The sequence below is a fragment of the Mustelus asterias genome, chromosome 6 (genome assembly GCF_964213995.1).
Source record: "Mustelus asterias chromosome 6, sMusAst1.hap1.1, whole genome shotgun sequence".
Taxonomy (NCBI): domain Eukaryota; kingdom Metazoa; phylum Chordata; class Chondrichthyes; order Carcharhiniformes; family Triakidae; genus Mustelus; species Mustelus asterias.
Genome location: NC_135806.1, coordinates 19,304,545 through 19,330,691, shown reverse-complemented (window position 1 = coordinate 19,330,691; position 26,147 = coordinate 19,304,545).

The following is a 26,147-nucleotide window of genomic DNA, read 5'->3' as shown; positions in this document are numbered from 1 at the left end:
AGTGAGCTGGCATCTGTGCTGTCCCCCTGACCTGGCTGCAGTCCACTTCTGCGCGCTTTCTCATGAGGTGCAGATCCATTTCAATGCCACTTTCTACATTCAACACAGTGTCAGTATCTGAGCTGATGGCCAGTACCTTAAAGTTGAGTGATGGTGTTCCTTTATCATCACTGTCTTCCTTCTCTTGCACCACTGCCTGGGCAAGTTTCAATTCATAGGTATCTGAAAGGAAAAAGGCTCATGGTTAGAGATCTGGTGAGGGTAAAGGAGGAAGTAAAGGGCAAGCTGGCACCATTGGCAGCTTGTAAACCAGAAGGCACTAAGGAATGAGGGGGAAATGGGATGTGCAAAAGAGGATGTGGATTCCATCATCTTCAATTGCTTTAGCCCTGCCACTTGTCAGAAACTCAGCAATAACCTTTCCCATAATAGCCAGTGATGCGCGACAATCAAGCACGTGGAACAAGGCTTCAGTTATCGAAGGCTTTTATTATCAAACAATGGAACTAACTAACACGAGTACACCAGTTCAGACTGGAGGGGTCCTGCCGGAGCAGAGGGTCTTATACCTCTCCTCCGGAGGCGGGGCCCCACCGGGATGTGCCATAATAACATTTACCACAGGTAAACACCCTAACCCAACAACATTATACAACCCCCACAGTGATAACACCCTAACCCAACAGTAACATAAGAACAACCCCCAGTGGTAACCAACGATGGTTCACCACATTCACCCCTCCTTTAAAAACAAAGGCCGGCGGGGTGCAAAAAACAGGTCATATATGTACAAAATTCACAAGTCCAGACGGTCTGGAGGACCGCACCGTCGCTGTGATCTCCTCAACACCGGTTGCGAAACCGGAGCAGGTGCTTGCGGTGGCGTTCTCTCCAAAACAGCGTCCGGCTGTCCCCTCAAGGACTCCCGGGCCGGTTGGCCCTGGTGAGGCGATGGTGCAGGGGATCCTGGAACCTTCTGTGGTGGCGCCGATCTCCGAGTCTCAGGCAAGCTGTACATGGGAGTATAACTGTTATGCACTGGTCCCGGTGCTGACCGCGCCACGTCTGGGGAAGAAATAAGTAGTAGGGGATTCGTGACAGGGGGTATGGGAGCGACAGGAGTTGCTACGTCCCCTGCGGGCGCCAGGTCTCGAATGGAGACAGTGTCCTCTCGCCCGTCAGGATATGCCACATAGGCATACTGAGGGTTGGCGTGGAGGAGTTGGACCGGTTCGACCAAGGGGTCGGACCTGCGAGCCCTCACATGTCGCCGCAGAAGGACGGGTCCTGGGTACGTCAACCAGGCTGGTAATGAGATCCCCGAGGACGACTTCCGAGGGAATGAGAACATCCTCTCGTGGGGAGTAGCATTGGTTGCCGTACACAGGAGGGAGCGGATAGAATGGAGCGCATTTGGAAGGACCTCCTGCCAACGGGAGACTGGAAGGCCCCTGGATTTCAGTGCCAGTAGGACAGCCTTCCAGACTGTAGCATTCTCCCTTTCCACCTGTCCGTTACCCCTAGGGTTGTAGCTCGTGGTTCTACTAGAGGCAATCCCGAATGAGAGCAGGAATTGCCTCAAGTCGTTGCTCATGAACGACGAGCCCCTGTCGCTATGAATGTAGCAGGGGTACCCGAACAGGGTAAAAAGCTCACTAAATGCCTTAATCACGGTGGCCGTCGACGTGTCCGCACAGGGGACAACAAACGGGAACCGGGAGTACTGATCTATTATATTGAGGAAATAGACGTTCCGGTCCGTTGAGGGAAGGGGGCCCTTAAAATCCACACTCAGCCTCTCGAAAGGGCGAGTGGCCTTGACCAATTGTGCCCGGTCTGGTCGATAAAAGTGCGGTTTGCATTCTGCGCCAATCCGACAGCTTCTCGTCACTGACCTGACATCCTCCACCGAGTAGGGCAGGTTGCGGGCTTTGACGAAGTGGTAGAGTCGGGTGACTCCAGGATGACACAGGTCATTGTGGAGGGCCTTCAAGCGGTCCTCCTGCATGATGGCGCATGTTCCGCGCGAGAGGGCATCCGAGGGCTCATTGAGCTTCCCTGGACGATACATAATATCGTAATTATAGGTGGAGAGCTCAATTCTCCACCGCAAGATCTTATCGTTCTTGATCTTGCCCCTCTGCGTGTTACTGAACATAAACGCCACGGATCGTTGATCCGTGATCAGAGTGAACCGCTTCCCCGCCAGGTAATGGCGCCAGTGTCTGACTGCCTCCACAATGGCCTGAGCCTCCTTCTCCACCGCTGAGTGCCGAATTTCGGGGCCTTGAAGGGTGCGGGAAAAGAACGCGACGGGCCTGCCTGCCTGGTTTAGTGTGGCGGCTAGGGCGAAATCAGATGCATCACTCTCCACCTGGAAAGGGATGGATTCATCCACCGCGTGCATCGTGGCTTTCGAAATGTCGCTTTTCAAAGCCTTGAAGGCCAATTGGGCCTCCGGCGTGAGTGGGAAGGTCGTGGACTTGATGAGCGGACGAGCTTTGTCCGCGTAGTTGGGGACCCACTGCGCATAATACGAAAAGAACCCGAGGCATCTCCTCAGTGCTTTCGTGCTAGCGGGCAAGGGAAGTTCAGTAAGGGGGCGCATACGGTCTGGATCAGGGCCAATGACCCCGTTTTCCACCACGTATCCAAGGATGGCTAACCTGCGCGTACGGAATACGCACTTCTCCCTGTTATAGGTCAGATTCAGGCGAGATGCAGTGCGCAGAAAGTGTTGGAGATTCGTGTCATGGTCCTGCTGGTCATGGCCGCAGATGGTGACGTTATCCAGGTACAGGAAGGTAGCCCGCAACCCGTTCTGGTCCACCATTCGGTCCATAGCACGCTGGAAGACCGAGACCCCATTGGTGACACCAAATGGAACCCTGAGAAAATGGTATAGACGACCATCCGCCTCAAAAGCCGTGTATTGTCGGTCCTCTGGGCGGATGGGGAGTTGATGGTAGGCGGACTTAAGGTCTATGGTAGAGAACACTCGGTACTGCGCAATCTGATTGACCATATCAGAAATGCGCGGGAGAGGATACGCATCCAGCTGCGTATAACGGTTAATGGTCTGACTGTAGTCGATGACCATCCGAGGTTTGTTCCCGCTTTTGACTACCACGACCTGCGCTCTCCACGGACTAGCACTGGCCTGTATGATCCCTTCCTTGAGGAGCCGCTGAACCTCAGATCTAATAAAGATCCGGTCTTCAGCGCTGTAACGCCTACTCTTAGTAGCGATGGGCTTGCAGCCTGGTACCAGATTCTTAAATAAGGATGGTGTAGTGATTTTCAGAGTGGAAAGATTGCATGCGGGGCGCTTTGGGCAATTTGGAGGCTGCGGCTGATTCCCTACTGCCAGTGAAGGGAGTGGCCCACCGTACTGTAGGATCACACTCTTCATGTGGACCATAAAATTTAGTCCAAGGAGAATTGGCGCACAAAGGTGAGGTAACACAAGGAGCCTGTATTGCTCGTAAATTGTGCCCTGTACCTCTAGAGTTACCATACATCGTCCTTGGATCGGTACAGACCGGGACCGTGATGCCATGGAAATTGTCTGCTTGGCAGGTAGAACCCGGAGTCCACACCTTTTAGCAGTGTCAGGGTGTATGAAACTCTCGGTGCTCCCACTGTCAAACAGACAATTCACAGTACGACCATTTCCCTTAATATCCATCATGGAATTCTCAAGCCTGTGGTGCTTTGTCTGGTCCAGGGAGATCGACGCCACCGTTGGCCCCTGGGCGTCACTGCATGCCGCCGATGTTGATGCTGAGGACCCCTGCTGGTCGCTCCTAGTCATCGTGGACCATGATGGCCGCCCCCATGAATCGCACGTGGGCGAGGGCGCCAAACGTAGCGACTCCTGGTGGTCTTCCTCCTCCTCCGTCAGCCACGATGGCGCCGTCCTGGATTCGCACGTGGTCGGACCTCGTTGGTACTGCGACGCCGAAGGAGATTGTCTCCGCTCTGGAGGGTTACAAGCTGCACTGCCGTTTTTGGACTTCGACCTGCAAACTTTAGCATAGTGGCCCTTTTTACCGCACTGGCTGCAGATTGCCGTTTTTGCAGGACACTGTTGCCGTGGATGCTTGGCCCCACCGCAAAAATAGCATCGCTGGCCGCCTGGAGCTGCCGCCGTCGTCAGATCGATATGGGAGCGCGAGCCCGCGGGGCGAGGAGGGATTTGAGCTTGCTCTTGCCACGTTGTCTCCACGTGGTCCTCGGGGTACAGAGCCAAGCTTTTCGACGCCGCTTCCAGCATCTCAGCCATCTCCATCGCTTGGGTCAGGTTGAGGTTCCCTTTCTCCAGTAACTTAAGCCGGATGTACGAGGACCCTACCCCTGCTACGAACGCGTCTCGGGCGAGGTCGTACATGTATTGTTCGGCTGATACGTCTTTACAATCGCAACCCCTGGCAAGCTGCAGGAGCTCATTGGCGTAGTCCTCCATGGTTTCGCCCGACTGCCGACGTCGTGTAGCGAGGAGGTAACGAGCGTGTATCTCGTTGGGTGGTTTCGTGTATCGTTTCTTCAAGAGCTCGACGGCCCTCGGGTAAGTGGTGGCCGCACGAATCGCAAGATAAATCGTGTCGCTTACCCTTGCGTGGAGGACTTGGAGTTTGTCGCTGTCTGTAGTAATAGCTACAGAGGCTGCCAGGTAGTCTTCGAAACACTTCCACCAGTGGTCGAAGGTGTTAGCGGCACCGACCGCACGTGGGTCCAACGCCAGACGATCTGGTTTCAAAATCTGTTCCATACTCTCTTTTTACTGCTGAGAGTTTTCTGTTTGATAATAAAATTGATGCGCGACAATCAAGCACGTGGAACAAGGCTTCAGTTATCGAAGGCTTTTATTATCAAACAATGGAACTAACTAACACGAGTACACCAGTTCAGACTGGAGGGGTCCTGCCGGAGCAGAGGGTCTTATACCTCTCCTCCGGAGGCGGGGCCCCACCGGGATGTGCCATAATAACATTTACCACAGGTAAACACCCTAACCCAACAACATTATACAACCCCCACAGTGATAACACCCTAACCCAACAGTAACATAAGAACAACCCCCAGTGGTAACCAATGATGGTTCACCACAGCCAGCATGACCTTCTTCAAAGATGTTAGAACCTGCAGGGGTGCCATTCCCTCTCCAGTTAGTTCCTGTTCCTTCTGGTGATGCATTGCCTCCTTCTGCAAGTATGTCAATGAATGTTTTGCCATCCGTTTAGGTGATGCGGCTGTCTTTTTGAATACTCCTCTTAAAGATGTGGGTGTGAAGCTTCAGCAGTGCTAAGTATGTGGGGTTAAGGTGAAGCATATAATTTAAGTATGAGTCCTGATTGATAGAGATTGGTGGTTGGCGAGTGGTTGGGTGGTGAATTGAGCAGTGGCTGGAGCTGGTGATGCACTTGGTAGAGTGGCATTTGGAGATGCAGGCACTGACCTTGACTAGTTGTGCGAGGTTATTGACCTTTTTCTGGAATTTCATCAGAATCTTTAGGGATACACTCCTGGTATCAAATTCCATGGCTACGTGATTCCATTGTCTTTCTATCACAGGGCTGGAGGGCCTCCTGTTCCCCCGATGAAACAAGACGTCTCTCTTTCCAGCATTTGAAAACTCTGCATTGGTCAATGGTGCGTCTCTCTTTCCCAGGTCAGATTCAGTTGCAGAATGACAGCCAGCCCCAGCTGCAGCAACAATGTACTTCCTCTTTAAGAGCTTTAAATATTACAGACTTGCTTTAAATATTACAGACTTGCTTTAAATATTACAGACTTGCTTTAATGAATGTAGATTATTAATGATACTGAGACCCCCACTGATGCATGACCGTGAACAGTAGCTGCACCACAGACATTTTTAAATTAGAAGTGTGGCACCCACATTAAAGGTGTTTCTTTAAAGTGGCCCGTGAGCTAAGAATTTGTCACCCCCTTTTAATTTATGAATGATATGGAGTTGCCGACGTTGGACTGGGGTGGGCACAGTAAGTAGTCTCACAACACCAGGTTAAAGTCCAACAGGTTTATTTGGTAGCACGAGCTTTCAGAGCACCGCTCCCTCATCAGGTGAATTGCAGGATTTGTTTCACAAACAGGGCATATACAGACACAAACTCAATTTAGCGTCTGCAATGACTTGTGGCATTGAAGAGTTGGGACTTGCCTCTACTGGTGGTCTCAACAGCAGAACAGGCTTTGGGAGTGAGTGAAAACCCCAAGGTTTTAGATTTACGGTACACATGTACATGTGGGGGTGCTTGGTAGATTAATTTACTACATCAGTCAAATCGCTTTCTCTGGAAACCTTCCTCCATCTCTCCCTGTTGAGTAAGAGTTTCTGTTCCAAGGTGTTTCTCTCATGATATTCAAGATAGCTCTGTCTTTAGGCAGCTTCCAGCCTATTCTTACAACATGAGACCCGAAGATGGCTGCTCCCAAGCTGCTGGATCACACTGGCACATTAAGTGTTCGCCATTCCAACAGCCTTTCTTCCCCTGCCATTCTTTTTTCCAGTTTTTCATTACTGTCCTTATCAGTTCATTGTCTTTGTTCTGAAAGAAGACCAGCAAATGGAAGGATCTCATTTACACTTGTGGAACAGTCATTTGTGATCGTCCTTGGGACAAGCAGTTTGTTAAGATTCTGGAACCAGCGCTGAAAGGGGTGTGGTGAACCATCGTTGGTTCCCACCAGGTAGTGCTGAGCCAGTGTCTGGCCAGTACTATGAGTCTGTACATATGTTACTGTTGGGGTTAGGGTTGGGCTGTTCTACATGTTACTGTTGGGGTTAGGGTTGGGCTGTTCTACCTGTAATATAGTTCTTATGGTACATCCCAGTCGGGCTCCGCCTCCTGGGAGAGGTATAAAGGTCACTGCTCTGTCTGGGACCCTTTAGTCTGGGATCGTGTATTATATATGGTAGCTCTATTGTAGTAGTCAATAAAAGCCTTTATTTCCTCGAGCATCTCTAGCCTCATGAGTTATATCGCGCATCAAGGGGCCAAATTGTCTGGCGGTAGATCCTTTTTCTGGAACAAAGGCTTTTAAAAAGTTTTGTTAAACCAACGTGTTTTTGTCGTTAAAAGTTTATAATATCATTACACATTTGTGGTTAAGTTGGTGTGCGGCCTACGTTTCCTCAGCCGGGCATTATGATCCTCATGTCTGTTTTGGGAGCTAACCAGCTTATAGTCCACGGTCCACACACAAACCCACTCTCTATGGCGGTGATTACAATAAGAGTGAGGGATGGATGATGCTAACATTATATAGTTTTCACGATAGTCTGCTTGTAGTCCATTGTGCTTATTACTGTATTCAGCTATTCATCTCTTGCTTTCTTTTGACCTAAAAGGGAAAGCTTTGCCAGTGTTACCCTCATCCTGGAAACGAATAACAAATAGAAACAAACAGCAACAAGGCATCTGGGCAGCACTGGACTGTCATTGCCCGGGTTGAAGCATCAGCCGATACAAATTCCAATCCCCACTGATTTCTAAAGTCACATGGCTCACAGAGCAGCACTCAGCTATGCTGTTTTGTGTTTGCTCTGCTGTAGACTGTGAAACAACAAGTAAAATCCTTTAACAGGCATTAGGTGGCCCGGTGGCATGGTGGTTAGCACTGGTGCCTCACAGCGCCAGGGACCTAGGTTCGCTACCCAGCTTGGGTCACTGTCTGTGTGGAGTTTGCACGTTCTCCCCGTGTCTGCGTGGGTTTCCTCCGGGTGCTCCAGTTTCCTCCCATAGTCCAAAGATGTGTGGGTTAGGTGCGTTGGCCATGCTAAATTGCCCCTTGGTGCCCTGGGATGCATAGGTTAGAGAGATTAGCGGGGTAAATGTGTGGGGTTTTGGGGATAGGATCTGGGGTTGGGGTTGTTGTCGGTGCAGACTCAATCGGCTGAATGGCTTCCTTCTGCACTGTAGGGATTCCATAGATTCTACAGACCCTTCGTTTAGGAGGGAATAAACATTACAGTGAACAAACCCATGAGAGTAGTTTTGTTAATTACTTTTATGAGAAATTAGCTCAAGTTTCAAGAAGGGAGGAAATGTGTACAGGTGGCCCCCATTTCTCAGGATTATTGTAATGATGTGGACCAACTTTAGGCAAAATACGCTGAATGTGAAATGGAGAATTTGCTTAATATCCCAATGCCTAACTCAAACAAGCATAGACTCCTGATTTGCATATGCAAAGGTGTGGGGGTGGACTTCAGTTGTGCCTTTGTCCTACATGGACCACCGTTGTGTGTTTGTTATGCCTGGACACATCCCCTGCCAGCTCGGCTCCTCCCCTCGTCACCTAGTATAAAGGTGGCTGTCTCCTCCCCCTTGTTCAGTCCAGGTCGGTTACCTGTTGGGATGTGCTCCTGATTCTGTTATGAATAAAAGCCTACAGTTGTATTGGCACACAGGTAGTCTTTTGCCTAATTGATAGCGCATCAAAAGGCTAATGTCTTTTTGAGATCCGAGTCAAAGTAGATCATAAAAGTACGTGGACCATGCAGTATAGAAGCGCTGTCTAGTTTTTCCAGATCTAAGATAGAATCATAGAATCACAGAATCTCTACAGTGCATAAGGAGGCCATTTGGCCCATAGAGCCTGCACTGATAACAATCCCACCTAGGCCCTATCCCCATAACCCTGTGTATTTACCCTGCAAGTCACCCTGACACTAAGGGGCAATTTAGCATGGCCAATCAACCTAACCCACATATCTTTGGACTGTCGGAGAAAACTGGAGCACCCGGAGGAAACCCACACAGTCATGGGGAAAACGTGCAGACTTTGCACAGACAGTGATCCGAGGCCAGAATTGAACCCGGGTCCCTGGCACTGTGAGGCAACAGTGCTAACCACTGCGCCACTTTGCAGAGCAAATTATCTGACAAAGGGTCATCCAGACTCGAAATGTTGGCTCTATTCTCTCTCCACGGATGCTGTCAGACCTGTTGAGATTTCCCAGCATTTTCTGCTTTTTTTCCCCAGGTCTAAAGCAGGCTAACTAATTACTCTGAAAGAGCCTGCTGAAGGCAAAGTAAGTATTTGTCTTTCCTTATCTCAATATGGAGACAATGGTGCCAAAGAAGCTCAGCAACCAAAGGTTTGACATTATGGGTGCAATCTTACCAGCTATCCATGCCATGCTCCCCCTGCAGTGAAGTTGGCAAATTTGGCGCCCGGTGTTATAAACTCTGAAGTATTTTATGAAGTCAGACTGGACCATAGGTTTTGCACTTTGAATTTGGCGTGGGTATGCATAAGCTGTTTCACTGCAGGTATGATTCAAGTGACCCACTCGGGAGCTTTTATCAAGCAAAGTTTATTCAAGAAACTGTTAACACAAAGAAGAAAATGAGCAAGAATTTTTATCAATTACAAACAAGAAAAAAACATGATATTGTTTAAACCTTAACAGTTTAATGTACTGTTCCAAACAAACAAACGCTCTTACAAACATACACCCATCCCAGGTTTAGCACAGAAAATAAGAATGCTCATGTGACGCTGCATCTTCTAGCTCTACAACACCTGCTGTGAATTAGTCCTTTGGATGGAGAATTGAAGCTCTGACTTCCCAGCCCTTGAGCTTGCAGCCCGCCTCATGGTACAGACAGAGCCACTGCTTGCCTCTAGCTAGCAAGCCACCAACAGTAAAATTTTCACACCAGAAGAGTAAGAAAGAGTGCTTCCAATTAGCCGGAGACACAGAAAAACTGCTTTTCAGTCCTGAGTCCACCAGCTTCTAACTAGCCAGCAACTAAAACTAAAAGTGAAAGAACTCTTGGGAGGAAAAAACTGTCCCACTTGACCTGTCAATCATCCTTCCCCCCCAACAATTCCAAAAAGGTCGTAAAATCCAAAAGAGTGCATTAGGCCCACATTAAAAATGAACAAAAACCCATTAACCCATTCAAGCAGCAATAAAAGGACACCTAATCAGACAGGTCAGCAAAAAGATCGAGAGGCCTTCTTAAAAGGACTGCAGAGAAACCTGATTAACATTCATTTCTTAATGGCACAGTAGTCCCAAAGCTCCGTTCACTGCAGCGGGTTGGGAAAATCCTGCCAGCTTGAACGTCCATAAGATTCCAACTTATGCTTATGCACATATACATATGATTCTATGAACAGTCCTCCAGGAGAATAACCCAGGAATAGTCCTCCAGGAATATTCCTCCAGAAAATATTCCCCCATATATAGTCCTTCAGGAATTGTTGACCAGGAATACTCCTCCGGGAATCGTCCTCTAAGCATACTCCTCCAGGGCCTGGAAAAGAAATCTGGGCCAGAGCTCCGATCACTCCTCCCTGTAATTGTGACTCCTCGAATGTAACATTCTGGCTGTGTGGGCAGCTGATATTGGTAAACCTTAACCTGATGCACTGCATCGAGCTCTCATTTGGCATCCCACAATTCTTTGGTGCAGTGACCTGTCATGAGTTCCATGAGCCATGCACCCAAATGTCAAAATCAATCCCCATTGTCCCCTTACTTTTCTGACTGCGTTTCTTCACCCGGGACAAAAAAAGGTTGAACAATTTTCTCCGTGAAGACAGTGCTCCTTTAATCCTGTGCAGCGTAAAAAAACAGATTTAAAATCTATTGTATATTCCTTCCTCCTTTTCTCAGTTCGTTTCTTGTCTTCTTCATTTGAATTCTAGTCCTGTGTCTTAAGATAAAATGAAACTCCTTTATTCGAGTTCTTTCCCCATTTCTCAATTTTTCTGCTCTTCAGAATCTTTTACCGAGCTGTCACTCAATGTGTTCATGATGATGGAGAGTGGGTTATTCTCTCTTTTAGAAATTTAGTGCATAATGTTAGCAATTTGCATGATATCCTCAGCACGGCTCACTTCGAACTGATTGGTGATTGGCATTTGATTTACAATGCAGAATCTCTTTAAAAACCCACTGGAGGAGTCACATCCAGATGGTGAAATCAGCTCATAGACTCAAGGATGTGGCTCATTCTGCCCGCACTAGTTCCACATCAAACATATTCCCTTTTGTTTCCACCTTCCTCATCGCATCTTCCAATTAATGCTGCAAAGTAGTTAATAAGAAGGTAAGATTTTGTAACAGAAAACATGACCACTGTTAGTCTAACTGCCTCTTCCCTTTCTTAGTTATGCAGTAGTAGGTTTCGCCTTGGTTATCCACATCCGCGAATTCATTGTCTTTCAGAATCCACAAGGCCACGTTAGCATTTGCCTCTGTGTCAATCTTTGATTTGATTTGATTCATTATTGCCACATGTATTAGTATACAGTGAAAAGTATTGTTTCTTGCATGCTATACAGACAAAGCATACATAGAGAAGGAAAGGAGAGAGTGCAGAATGTAATGTTGCAGTCATAGCTAGGATGGAGAGAAATGTCAACTTAGTGTGAGATAGGTCCATTCAAAAGTCTGATGGCAGCAGGGAAGAAGCTATTCTTGAGTCGGTTGGTACGTGACCTCAGACTTTTGTATCCTTTTCCTGATGGAATAAGGTGGAAGAGAGTATGTCCGGGGTGTGTGTGGGTTCCTTCATTATGCTGGTGCATTTCCGAAGCAGTGGGAAGTGTAGACAGAGTCAGTGGTTGGAAGGCTGATTTGTGTGATGGACTGGGCTTCATTCACGACCTTTTGTCGTTCCTTGCGGTCTTGGGCAGAGCAGGAACCATACCAAGCTGTGATACAACCAGAAAGAATACTTTCTATGGTGCATCTGTAAAAGTTGGTGAGAGTCGTAGCAGACATGCTGAATTTCCTTAGTCTTCTGAGAAAGTAGAGGGGTTGGTGGGCTTTCTTAACTATAATGTTGGCATGGGGGGACCAGGATAGAGTGTTGGTGATCTGGACACCCATTTCTACTTCGTCCCCATCTTGGCCAAAAATGAGAATTTACCAACTTTCTTAGGGCAGATAATTCAAATCTTGTCAATCATTTTGGATGATGTGATAGCTTCAATGTTTTCCACAAGATTGACGGTGTTAAACATGTGTTTGTCGCTTTCTGTCTCATTGTGTACATCCTCATCATTTTCTGGTTTGTCAATCACCTCGTATATATGTTTCTGATGGAATACCAGATGGTCATTCTTATTTTTGAAGGTATCCATTGTGTACTGTCTATTTGAATCAATGCACATCTCTTTGTAGCTGCAATCAGCCTTTGCTCGAATGCACTGTTGTTGCCAATGGTCCTTTCTGCCTTGCAGAATTGCTGGGAAGCTGGACGTTTCCTTGGTGCTTGCAGAAGGCCACACCTTGTGTATGTCTTGCTAGATTGTGATGTTCGAGTGAATGCATCAACAATTGGGGCTCTGCTTAGGACCTGTAAACTGTGTCAACCTATGAGGATCAATTCATACTTACATCAATGCTTCATGTGTTGGGCTTCTCCAGCAGATCTTTCTGGAATGCTTCCATGGGGGTTGATGCAATCACCAACCCAATGATTCTGACTGCTGGTTCTGCATGGCATACTCTTTTCACTGCGCCTGCTGGTGAGGTTGTCTATGGATTCTGTAACATGTTGAAATGACATGAACTCTTGTAGATGAATACGGAAGTTTAATTTGATAGGTCAGCTTCTTCCCAGTTCAAACTGGGAGCTTTGTGGACATTCTGACAATATGGGCCCTATTTTACCATTTTGATTCTAAGTACTGGGCGGACTTGAAATGGGGAATGTTTCAGATCTGACTTTTAGACCCACATTCTGCCTGAAAAAATACCAGCGATTCTGAATCGCGCTGCACAAACCTGTGGGTGGGGCTTAACACGCCCGAATCCCTGCAGCTCTGATCGGCACCTCCAACTGCGCATGCGCAGGAAAAAAAATGATAGAATGCTGCTCCCCTGCCACATCCCTCCCGGACCAGAGAATGTCCCCCTCCGGCCCCCACAGACATTGCCCCATCCCCACAACACTACTGACCCTCTTATCCCCTCGCCACCCAGACCAATCGTGGGCTCCTCCCCCTTCCCTCCCACCGATCTCGGTCAGAGTGACAGCGGACTCCCTTTCACCCCCACTTATCACAAGCAGAGTGGCAGCGGGCCCACCTTCCCTCCCCCCACCACTGATCTCAATCACAGGGCCATTAGATACTAGGCACCTATCTCCTCACTAACTGGAGCGCCCGAATCGGACTTATATGGGGCATGTCTGTTTTGTGCCGATTCTGGATGGGCGAACGCAGTGGTAAAGGGTGAAGTGCCGGTAAAGTTGGGCATGCAGCCCATTAAGTCAATGTAAATGCATGGAAATGCATTTAAATGGATGTTGCGCCGGTTTCAGGCGTGGCTCCGATCGCGGCCATTTTCAGGCCTTGGTAAAGGGGGAACCAGCTCGGAGGTGGGTGCAGATCACGCTACTCGCCTCACACCCGATTTTACCAAGTTTTCGCGCCCGAAAACAGGTGCAACGCGATGATAAAATTGGGCCCTATCTCTTTGCCCTTCCTTCCCCTGGACTGAGTGTTGCTATAGCGACGTTCGCACACTTCTATGAACCTCCATCTCTTGTAATTGCAACCTACTCGGGCCAGATTTTTGACTATTTTCTGTTTGACTCTCTATTGCACCTGGGACATTCTCTCTTCCACCTTCATCTGTCGGGAAAAAGACACAAAGGTCTGAGAACACGTACCAACTGAGTCAAGAACAGCTTCTTCCCTGCTGCCATCAGACTTTTGAATGGACCTACCTCACATTAAGTTGATCTTTCTCTACATCCTAGCTATGACTGTAACACTACATTCTGCACCCTCTCCTTTCCTTCTCGATGAACGGTATGCTTTGTCTGTATAGCGCACAAGAAACAATACTTTTCACTGTATACCACTAATTCATGTGACAACAATAAATCAAATCAAAATGCTCACAATTGTCTGGCTCCCACTTGCTTTTCCTAACTAATCTAAGCTGGTGCTGGTCTTCTCAATGCACAACCCCACTCACTGAATTGACAGCCTATGCGCTGCCACTGTATTCTGAGGGATTGTCTGTTTACTGACGTTTATTTGAGCATTATCTCTTCATTGTGTCTTCAAAGCTTTTCTGTGCAATCAGAATACCTCATTTTCAACACTCTCCGATGATATGACTTGGTTGCGGTCTGACTGGAGCCGACTGCCCATTTCATGACTTGTCGCACAATCTGAGGCTGTTTACTATGTCGTATCTATACTTAACCTTGCTGCAATGATGTTTTACGACTGCCGGACATCACATTGTTGTTATCATGATACAAAGGCACCATAAGGGAAACACGTCACATTAATTGAGACAAGGAACATGTGAACATTTGTACAAAAGAAGAGAGCTTAAAGACATCAGAGCTGTGTTGTGTTCTGCTCACGGGCATAAATGAAACTAAAACGGGATTGCATGACACACTTCCCTTCTAGTGACATCATGCTATTGTCCCTTAAAGGCATCTTACAACACAAGCTGCCCGCTACCGTGTCTTCCTACTCACATCCAGCCACCTTTCAGCCAGACCTCAGCAATGTTGATCAGCCTATTCAGTGTGAACTGTATTTTCTTTACTCTAGTTAGCTGCATTGGGTTACATGTAGCTTCTCAGGAGACTTATGGGTTCAGGATAATAAAAGAAACAGTATCGAGAAGACATAAAAACATTGACGTTGCTTTCGGATACCCCCCAGCTGTACAACTGAAGGTTCGTCTGCCTGAACGTGGCAACGGTTATTTTGGAAAAGAAATTCAAGCTGGCAGTTCATAATGACTCCACTGCACCAGTGCATCGAAGCGAGCATTTTATTGCTTTTGAAAGATAATAAGGTTGTGCAGTACTCCCACTCTGTTCAGACTGGCCAATGAAATAATCTGATTTGGGTTCAAACTTATTTTAAACCTGGATTGAACATACTTACTTTGCTTGAAGGATGATCCAATTTTTGACTGTTCCAAGATCATTGGAGGGCGAGGGCTTAAGAAGGAAGTCAGAAGAAATACATCAAGACACAACACCGATGATAATACAACATCAATTTGCGCTACTTTATTCTTTTTGTTTATTGAAAAACAAGTCACCTTGTCATTTAGTATTGATGTGTATTTGCTTCTTGCACTGTGCATTGCTGCCACCTATCACCACACAACACTGAACATTAGAAACTCCAGACTCAGACATACTTATCACAATTGAACCTTTATGATGGGATATGAAAATATGTTTGTGTGTTTGCAGGACACTCATTTTGTTCCCCCTTCCTCTGAGATAAAGTAAATCACAAGCACAAAACTGGTCATCGACTGATTTGACCAAGAGCTGACAATGATTACGGGCTGGTATTTGTACTGAAGTCCTGTGGTTTGAGGTTTACTAAAGTTTATTTATTAGTGTCACAAGTAGGCTTATATTAACACTGCAATGAAGTTACTGTGAAAATCTCCTCGTCGCCACACTCATAGGGGCACACTAAGCTAAGTGCCCCTATGGACACTTTTGTATCTCTCCCCTCTCACCTTAAACCTATGCCCTCTAGTTTTAGACTCCCTGATCTGGTTACAATAAGGGAGAATTTAGCATGGCCAATGCACCTAACCTGCACATCTTTCAGACTGTGGGAGGAAACCGGAGCAGCCAGAGGAAACCCACACAGACACAGGGAGAACGTGCAGACTCCACACAGACAGTGACCCAAGCCAGGAATTGAATCCGGTTCCCTGGCACTGTGAGGCAGCAGTGCTAACCACTGTCTACTCACCAGAGCTGGTTTTATCTTTTCTTCTTTCAACACTGACTATTTCTTCTGTAATGCTTTCAACAATTAATATCAATCCTGTAGAGTTTTATCTTGATTCAATCAAACCGCATCAGATTAATAAACTAAGCCAAGTAAACCAAAAAGCTGCTCTCAAAATCTATTTTGATGGCTTACTGCCACGATTGAAACTGACTACCTCTGATATTTGACAGTCACTAATTTCACTTCATGATAACTGCTGAACAATATTCAACATTAACTCATTAACTCTAGGCTGTCAAAATTACAGGTATGCTACTGAATGGCAAGCATTCAACTGCTACACTTTTAATGTGACGGCAATTTTTCCAGCAGAGCATTTAGGAAAAAACAAATGTGTTTGCAATTTCTTGTTCAGTAAACTCAAATAGAAATTAGTCAAATGTAGGAGTCTAGGCACATCAAGATCTGTCGAAATTGAAATCCATCTCCTCTTAAGATTCTAATGGCACAGTAAGGGGTTGTGCAAGTCTAGCCATGTCATTGTCGTATCACTGGCTCTGAACATCAATGTAACATAAACATTGCACGTACTTAATCTTACTGGGGTCTGGTTGTATTCCAGTATCAGAGTACATTGAACTGAAGATGTTGGTATGCTTCACATAAATCTCACATTTTTTAAAGATAACACCTTTCCATAGAGTCATAGAGGTTTACAGCATGGAAACAGGCCCTTCGGCCCAACTTGTCCATGCTGCCCTTTTTTTTTACCCCTAAGCTAGCCCTAATTGCCTGCATTTGGCCCATATCCCTCTATACCCATCTTACCCATGTAACTATCTAAATGCTTTTTAAAAGACAAAATTGTACCCACCTCTACTACTTCCTCTGGCAGCTCGTTCCAGACACTCACCACCCTCCGTGTGAAGAAATTGCCCCTCTGGACACTTTTGTATTTCTCCCCTCTCACCTTAAACCTATGCCCTCTAGTTTTAGACTCCCTACATTTGGGAAAAGATATTGACTATCTAGCTGATCTGTGCCCCTCATTATTTTGTTGACCTCTATAAGATCACCCCTCAGCCTCCTATGCTCCAGAGAGAAAAGTCCCAGTTTATTAAGCCTCTCCTGATAAATCAATCCATCAAGTCCCGGTAGCATCCAAGTAAATCTTTTCTGCACTCTTTCTAGTTTAATAATATCCTTTCTATAATAGGGTGACCAGAACTGCACACAGTATTCCAAGTGTGGCCTTACCAATGTCTTGTACAACTTCAACAAGACGTCACATCTCCTGTATTCAATGTTCTGACCAATGAAACCAAGCATGCAGAATGCTTTCTTCACCACTCTGTTCACCTGTGACTCCACTTTCAAGGAGCTATGAACATGTACCCCTAGATCTCTTTGTTCTGTAACTCTCCCCAACGCCCTACCATTAACTGAGTAAGTCCTGCCCTGGTTCAATCTATCAAAATGTATCACCTTGCATTTGTCTAAATTAAACTCCATCTGCCATTCGTCAGCCCACTGGCCCAATTGATCAAGATCCCGTTGCAATTGGAGATAACTTTCTTCACTGTCCAATACGTCACCAATCTTGGTGTCATCTGCAAACTTACTAACATGCCTCCTATATTCTCATCCAAATCATTAATATAAATGACAAATAACAGTGGACCCAGCACTGATCCCTGAGGCACACCACTGGCCACAGGCCTCCAGTTTGAAAAACAACCCTCTACAACCACCCTCTGGCTTCTGTCAAGAAGCCAATTTTGTATCCATTTAGATACCTTACCCTGGATCCCGTGAGATTTAACCTGATGCAACAACCTACTATGCAGTACCTTGTCAAAAGCCTTGCTGAAGTCTATGTAGACAACATCAACTGCACTGCCCTCATTTACCTTCTTGGTTACCCCTTCAAAAAACTCAATCAAATTTGTGAGACATGAGTTTCCACTCACAAAGCCACGCTGATTCTCCGCAATCAGTCCTTGCGTCTCTAAATGCCTGGAGATCCTGTCTCTTAAATACCTTCTAACAACTTACCCACCACAGATGTGAGGCTCACTGGCTTGTAGTTCGCAAACTTTTCCCTGCAGCCCTTTTTAAACAAAGGCACAACATTTGCCACTCTCCAACCTTCTCTTCCAGTTGACTCCATTAGAATGTGAGGACACAGTCTCTGCTTTGGTACTCCCCATGACTTCTATGTCATTGGCAACACAAATACATGATGTGGAGATGCCGGCGTTGGACTGGGGTAAACACAGTAAGAAGTCTCACACACACCAGGTTAAAGTCCAACAGGTTTATTTGGTAGCACATGCCACTAGCCTTCGGAGCGCTGCCCCTTCATCAGGTGAGTGGGATTTCAGTTCACAAACAGAGCATATAAAGGCACAAACTCAATTTACAAAATAATGGTTGGAATGCGAGTCTTTACAGGTATTTACTTGAGTCTTTGCTCGCATTCCAATCATTATTTTGTAAATTGAATGTGTGTCTTTATATGCCCTGTTTGTGAACTGAAATCCCACTCACCTGATGAAGGGGCAGCGCTCCGAAAGCTAGTGGCTTGTGCTACCAAATAAACCTGTTGGACTTTAACCTGGTGTTGTGGGACTTCTTACTGTGTTAACACAAACACAGCCAGAGACATTCTCAGTAACATTAATCGTGTGTAGCAAAATAGGTTTTGACCAGTGAGTCTAATATTAATACGACGATTAGCAAATATCACAACAGCCATCATATAAGTTATGCAGTGAAAGAGAGGCAAGTATCATGATGCTTTTATACCTTAGTAGATGATTCGACAGGGGGTTTGTAAAGGCCTTCTTGTATTCTCTCTTGTTAATCAGTCAGGGTGTGAAGTGAAAAGCCAAATAAAGTGGGGAGAATAAAAAGCAATAATGTGGGCTTACATCAATTCTCATCCCCACAGAGTGAGGTTACATTTACAACTTAGTTGTGTGTCTGTCATTGACCTTTTCCCCAGTGGGCTTGTAAGGAACATAACTTTAATAACTCAGTTACTGTCCAAATCCTTTATGCTTCCTTGAGCTTGCTTGTCGTGCCAAAGGTCATCAGATCACCTTTTTTTATTCATTCGTGGGACATGGGCGTCGCTGGCTGGGCAGCATTTATTGCCAATCCCGAGTTGCCCTTGAACTGAGTGGCTTACTAGGCCATTTTAGAGGGGCAGTTGACAGTTGACCACATTGCCGTACTCTGGAGTCACATGTTGACCAAACCAGGAAAGGACAGCAGATTTTCTCCCCGATAGGACATTAGTGAACCAGATGGGTCTTTCCGACAATCGACAATGGTTTCATGGTCGTCAGTAGATTCTTAATTCCAGATTTTTTTTACTGAATTCAAATTCCACCATATGCTGTGGTGGGATTCGAACCTTGGTGCCTGGAACATTAGTTGAGTTTCTGGATGAATACTCTAGCGATAATGCCACCAAGCGATAGCTAGACTATTACTCCAGGGATTGATGCATTCTGTGAGGCAGCCAAAAAAGAGTTGGAAAAATTACTAGAATTGGAAAATTTGGTGAACAGTTCCTTAGACTGAGAGTTTTATGTCTATTGACAGCAAGGAATGTACAATTTGAACAAGCTCAAAGTGGTTTTGCACCGGTAAGCACCTGACGCAAAACCATATACAAACTTGGTACTAAAATTGACAATCACACTCAGCAGCCTGTAACAATGATTGGCATTCAACGTTTAAGTTGGTGTGATATGGCTGCTTTCCTGTATATGGAAACATTACTGAAGTAGAGGAGAAAGTGTTATATTCAACCCCTACATTGCCAGACCTCAGAATGTTTGATGCTGGTGGTGAATGCTTGAAGCAGAGACTGAAATCTTCACTATTATGTGTTTCAGTTTGACAAACATGCAAGAAAAAGTAAATTCCAGTGTCGATAGTGAATTATCCAATCAAATTCAGAAATAAACAATTTCTAATACCACAACACCTGCCTTGGGTACAAAAACCAAAAATGCTGGAGAAACGGTGGCACAGTCGTTAGCACTGCTGCCTCACAGCTCCAGCGACCTGGGTTCAATTCCAGCCTCGGGTCACTGTCTGTGTGGAGTTTGCATGTTCTCCCCATGTCTGCGTGGGTTTCCTCTGGATGTTCCGGTTTCTTCCCACAGTCCAAAGATGTGTGGGTTAGATGCATTGGCCATGCTAAATTGCCCCTTAGCGTCCCAGAATGCATAGGTTAGAGGGATTAGTGGGGTAAGTATTGGGGATAGGACTTGGGTGGGATTGTTGTTGGTACATACTCGATAGGCCCAATGGCCTCCTTCTGCACTGTAGGGATTCAATGATTCTATGATAAAACTCAGCAGGTCTGAGAGCTCCTATGGAGAGAAAATAGATTGAATGTTTTGAAGCTGGATGACCCTTCATCAGAGCTTTTCTCTCTCCACAGATGCTACCAGACCTGCTGAGTTTCTCCAGCATTTTCTGTTTTTGTTTTCGATTCCAGCATCCGCAGTATTTTGCCTTTACCTGCCTTGGGTAGCTAGAATCCATCAACATCATTGTAATGTGCAATATCTTTTATATCAATTCATTGACATGATTTACTTTTGAGGTATATCAAAATCTGATCACTGTGTTCAGTTAAGAAGATGGATTTTTAGTGAGGTAAATACTTCCCAAGTTCGTGGTTCCAACATTATTTAAGAATTTCACAAAACAAAGGCATAATTGTAACAATACGCACAATAAAGGGCGACACGGTGGCACAGTGGTTGGCACTGCTGCCTCACGGCGCCAGGGACCCGGGTTCAATTCTGGCCTCGGATCACTGTCCGTGTGGAGTTTGTACTTTCTCCCCGTGTCTGCGTGGGTTTCCTCCCACACCTCAAAGATGTGTGGGTTAGGTGGATTGGCCATGTTAAATTGCTCGTTAGTGTCAGGGGGATTAGCAGGGTAAATATGTGGGGTTACAGGGATAGGTCCTGGGTGGGATTGTTATCAGTGCAGACTCGATGGGCCAAATGGCCTCATTCAGCACTGTAAGCATTCTATGATTCTATGATAAATATGAGTGGATTCACCTCATCAAAAAATTGAATGTTTTTTTTATTGAGTTTGAAAAATAGGTAAAGGCATCTAAACTATACAATTATCTGGGAGGAAGTTACAGAATGGGTAACTTGGAGCTGCAAAATAAGGAGAGATTACCATGTCAACAAGTTGAAGTTGCTGGGCAGGAATGCACAGTAGCGAAAGCCATCAAACCAGAAAGGGAACAGTTCGAGTTGGATTGGACAATAGTGCCTTCCTCCTCTGAATTCTATCATTCCCCCATTGGCCACAACCCCATATTTCAAACCTTGCTGCATCGTAGAATCATAGAATCCCGACAGTGCAAAAGGAGGCCATTTGGCCCATCGAGTCTGCACCGACTACAACCCCCACCCAGCCCCTATCCCTGGAACCCCACGTATTCACCCTGCTGGACCCCTGATACTAAAGGGTCAATTTAGCATGGCCAATCAACCTAACCTGCACATCTTTGGGCTGTGGGAGGAAACCGGGGCACCCGGAGGAAACCCACGCAGGCACGAGGAGAATGTGCAAACTCCACACAGACAGTGACCCAAGCCGGGAATCAAACCCAGGTCCCTGGCGCTGAGAGGCAGCAGTGCTAACCATTATGCCACCGTGCCGCACCATACACATCTTTCAGCTGACAACTCTTGTCTGATCGAATGCCCTGTGGTCTTGTTGGCCTCTGCCTTTTCTTCCCTTCTGAGTGTGTTACACTTTCATCAAACAGAAGCTCAGTGTGTAAAATAAAAACTGTCAAGAATCCTTACAATGTCAGGGGCTGATGGCTTTTGACTCGATTACACACCAAAGGGAGCGCCGACAGCATTGGTACATATCTCAAACAATGTTTTCCTGCTAAATCTTTGTCAGAGATATTTGAGTTTTCTCCTTCTAAACCCTAATCTTCTTTGCATGCTTATATGGAAACAGTGGGAATTAATAGCTGTGAACACTTTGACTTGCAAGTGAAAAGATGTGACAATTTGAAAATACGTCTGTCATCTTTTTTAAACTGCTGTTGCCTCTTTGTAAACAATGAATTCTCTCATCGAGACCAATAAATTAATCAGCACACACCAAGTGTAGAAGGTTATCAAATGCAACTGAGCTAATTAAAACTATCCCTGCTTTAAGGTTACATCTTTTCAGTGCTTTCAACTTCCCACTGTGCAACCACGTATCATTAGTCACAGTTCATTTCTCCTTTCTGTGCCAGTTTCTAATATAAAACTAATGTCACAGTCTTAATAATTTGCATTGCCATTGCTGCGTGGTTCGTGTTTCTATTTTAAACCAGAGGCTACAGAGCCTAGATATCCAGAACTCTCGAGATTGATAGGTTGGGACAATGCACAGTGATGGCAAAGCACAATGTGTTATGCAGTCTTCTCAAAGTGGTTGTGTTTTTCTCAGTCAAAGGCATTTGCTATCAATCTTTCGTGACGACATTAAATAGGAGCCATGAATTCTCCACTCAAAAACTGATAGTTAGCTGTATCTCAGAGCACACAGTCAAACAGAGTCTGCTTGTGAAACCGCAGTTTGCTTTTGAAATTTGACTATATTGCTCACCTCATTGTACCGAAATTCTATTAATTTGGAATTTATCAGTATTTAAAATTGAATAGAAATTTACCTTATCTCAGCTGAACAATAATGGGTTATCCTTTGTGGATGACTGCAAGCAACTTCAGTAAGGAGGAAACATTTGTGAATTGTGCACTCATGTTAAGGCAGTGTATGTTTGAATCGAATTGGCCATTGCAATCATTCATTTCACTCTGTACATGGCTAATGGAAGAAAATGCCCAGTGTATAAAGAAATGTCATCTGTCCATAGTAACCATCAACTGAGAAACTTCCTAATATCCTAAGGGAATATATTCCCGTTGTTACAATCCCAGGCCAGACTCACACATTTTGTCCCGGTCCTGGGCAAGACCCTGAAATTTGGTGCCATCTGGTTTGGGACCAGTAACCTTTTTTTTTGTTAAAGTAAATGAAAGTTTCCATGGCTTTAAACCAACATCAGAATTCTTATGGATGTCACTACCTATTTAATGCTCTAACATTCGGAATTAATTTCTGGATTAATGGTCTAGCGACAGTACCACTAGGCCACTGTGTCCCCCCTCAGCACCAAGAAGAGCAGCTGGAGTGAAAGTTTCCACTCCTCCTCCTCTCAGTCCCAAGACAAAACAATACCAATCAGAAAACAACAGTGAACAAGCCAGTGGACAGTAGAAACAGGATAGTCATAGAGTCATAGAGGTTTACAGCATGGCAACAGGCCCTTCGGCCCAACTTGTCCGTGCCGCCCTTTTTTTTAACCGCTAAGCTGATCCCAAATGCCCACGTTTGGCCCATATCCCTCTCTACCCATCTTACCCATGTAGCTGTCTAAATGCTTTTTAAAAGACAAAATTGTACCCGCCTCTACTCCTACTTCTGGCAGCTTGTTCCAGACACTCACCATCCTCTGTGTGAAAAAAGTTGCCCCTCTGGACCCTTTTATATCTCTCCCCTCTCACTTTAAACCTATGCCCTCTAATTTTAGACTCCCCTCCCTTTGGGAAAAGATATTGACTATCTAGCTGATCTATGCCACTCATTATTTTATACACCTCAATAAGATCACTCCTAAGCCTCCTGCACTCCAGAGAAAAAAGTCCCAGTCTACCTAGGCTCTCCTTATAACTCAAACTATCAAGTCCCGGTAGCATCCTAGTAAATCTTATCTGCACTCTTTCAAGTTTAATACCCTTTCTATAATAAGGTGACCAGAACTGTACATGGTATTCCAAGTGTGGCCTTACCAATGTCTTGTACAACTTAAACAAGATGTCCCAACTCCGTATTCAATGTTCCGACCAATGAAACCAAGCATGCCAAATGCCTTCTTCACCACTCTGTCCACCTGTGATTCCACTTTCAAGGAGCTATGAATCTGTACCCCTAGATCTCTTTGTTCTGTAACTCTCCCAAATGCCCTACCATTAACTGAATAAGTCCTGCCATGGTTCAATCGACCAAAATGCATCACCTCACATTTATCTATATTAAACTCCATCTGCCATTTGTCAGCCCACTGGGCCAATTGATCAAGATCTCGTTGCAATCCAAGATAACCATCTTCACTGTCCACTTTGCCACCAATCTTGGTGTCATCTGCAAAATTACTAACCATGCCTCTTATATTCTCACCCAAATCATAAATATAAATGACAAATAATAGTGGACCCAGCACCGATTCCTGAGGCACACCGCTGGTCACAGGTCTCCAGTCTGAAAAATAACCCTCTACAACCACCCTCTGGCTTCTGACATCAAGCCAATTTTGTATCCACTTAGCTACTTCACCCTGGATCCCGTGAGATTTAACCTTATGCAACAACCTACCATGCGGTACCTTGTCAAAGGCCTTGCTAAAGTCCATGGAGACAACATCAACTGCACTGCCCTCATCTGCCTTCTCGGTTGCCCCTTCAACAAACTCAATCAAATTTGTGAGACATGATTTTCCACTGACTGTTCGTAATCAGTCCTTGCGTCTCTAAATGCCTGTAGATCCTGTCTCTCAAAATACCTTCCAACAACTTACCAACCACAGATGTGAGGCTCACCAGCCTGTAGTTCCCAGGCTTTTCCCTGCAGTCCTTTTTAAACAAAGGCACAATGTTTGCCACCCTCCAATCTTCAGGCACCTCACCTGTGACCAATGATGATTCAAATATCTCTGCTAGGGGACCCGCAATTTCCTCCCTGTCCTGGGATACATTTCATCAGGTCCCGGGAATTTATCTACCTTGATGTTCTTTAAGACTTCTTCTCTGTAATATGTACACTCGTCAAGACATCACTATTTATTTCCCCAAGTTCCCTAACATCCATGCTTTTCTCAACAATAAATGCTGATGAGAAATATTCATTTAGGATCTCACCCATCTCTTGTGGATCCGCACATAGATGACTTTGTTGATCCTTAAGAGGCCTACTCTCTTCCTAGATACTCTTTTCCCCTTTATGTATTTGTAGAAACCTTTTGGATTCTCCTTTGCCTTATCTGCCAAAACAATCTCGTGTCCCCTTTTGGCCCTCCTGATTTCTCTCTTAACTCTACTCCTACATCCTCTATACTCTTCAAGGGATCCAGAAGGGATAGTATTCAAGGGATAGTATTTTTCAGTACTCCAATTAACCTGCTAAAACTCTTCTTTCACGAACATTCATCATGCAATTAGCTTCACCCTTTGAGGGCCATAAATTATTTTCTAATGTCTCCCCTTAAAAATGTCTAGGATATTTTGTGATTTTAATTCATTCCAAATTTTGTGTACATAAAGACAAATTAAATTGATCTATGCTTTCCTGCAGCATTGATTGACCGGTTTTCTCTAGTCAAGTTAAAAATATAAGATAGTCCCAGTAAATACAATAAAGAACTTGGGTGAATTGTCTTTACACAGAGAGTAGAACTTGCTGCCAATTGGAATAGTTAAGCAGAATAGCATTGATGGATTCATAGGTGATGCGCGATAAATCACACGGGAGGCTGGATGTACCCGGGAAATAAAGGCTTTTATTGCCAACAATAACGGAGCTACTATATACAGTATACAATCCCAGACTAAAGGGTCACCAGGCAGAGCAGTGACCTTTATACCTCTCCCGGAAGGCGGAGCCAACTGGGGTGTACCATAGGACTATATTAACAGGTAGAACAGCCCAACCCTAACCCCAACAGTAACATATCTACAGACTCATAGTGCTGGCCAGACCATGGCTCAGCACTCCTGGTGGTAACCAACAATGGTTCACCACAATAGGGAAGGTAGGTAAGTACGTAAGAGGATATCTGGTGAGGTTGGGTGAAGTTGGATGGCAGAAGGGGCGTGTGGAGTATACATAGAAGCAGAAATCTGTTGGGCTGAATGGCCCACTTCTGCAAATTCTATGTAACTCTATGAATAGGATTCAAAAATATAATAGTGGGTTCTGAAATGTACGCTAGATTTTAAGTTGTTATTGTGGCAAAAGTTACTCCTATAAATAGAATGCTATAATAGGATTGTCAGCACTCCAAAACTGCCCTGAAGTTTCCAGGAATTAAAGGTTAATCTTTGAGACACTGCTGCAAGGGACCCAAACGAAATCCCGTATTGGCATCAAAAAAACAGAGATGCGTTTTTTATATTTCCTTTGAGCAATTTTGTTCTTGAAGTCTAAAATAAGTGGAAATGGGCAAAAGAAAAGGCTGTTTCATTGGTTTGTGCAAGGAGCCTTGTGATGGAAACTTCATGGAATACGTCCAACTGGAA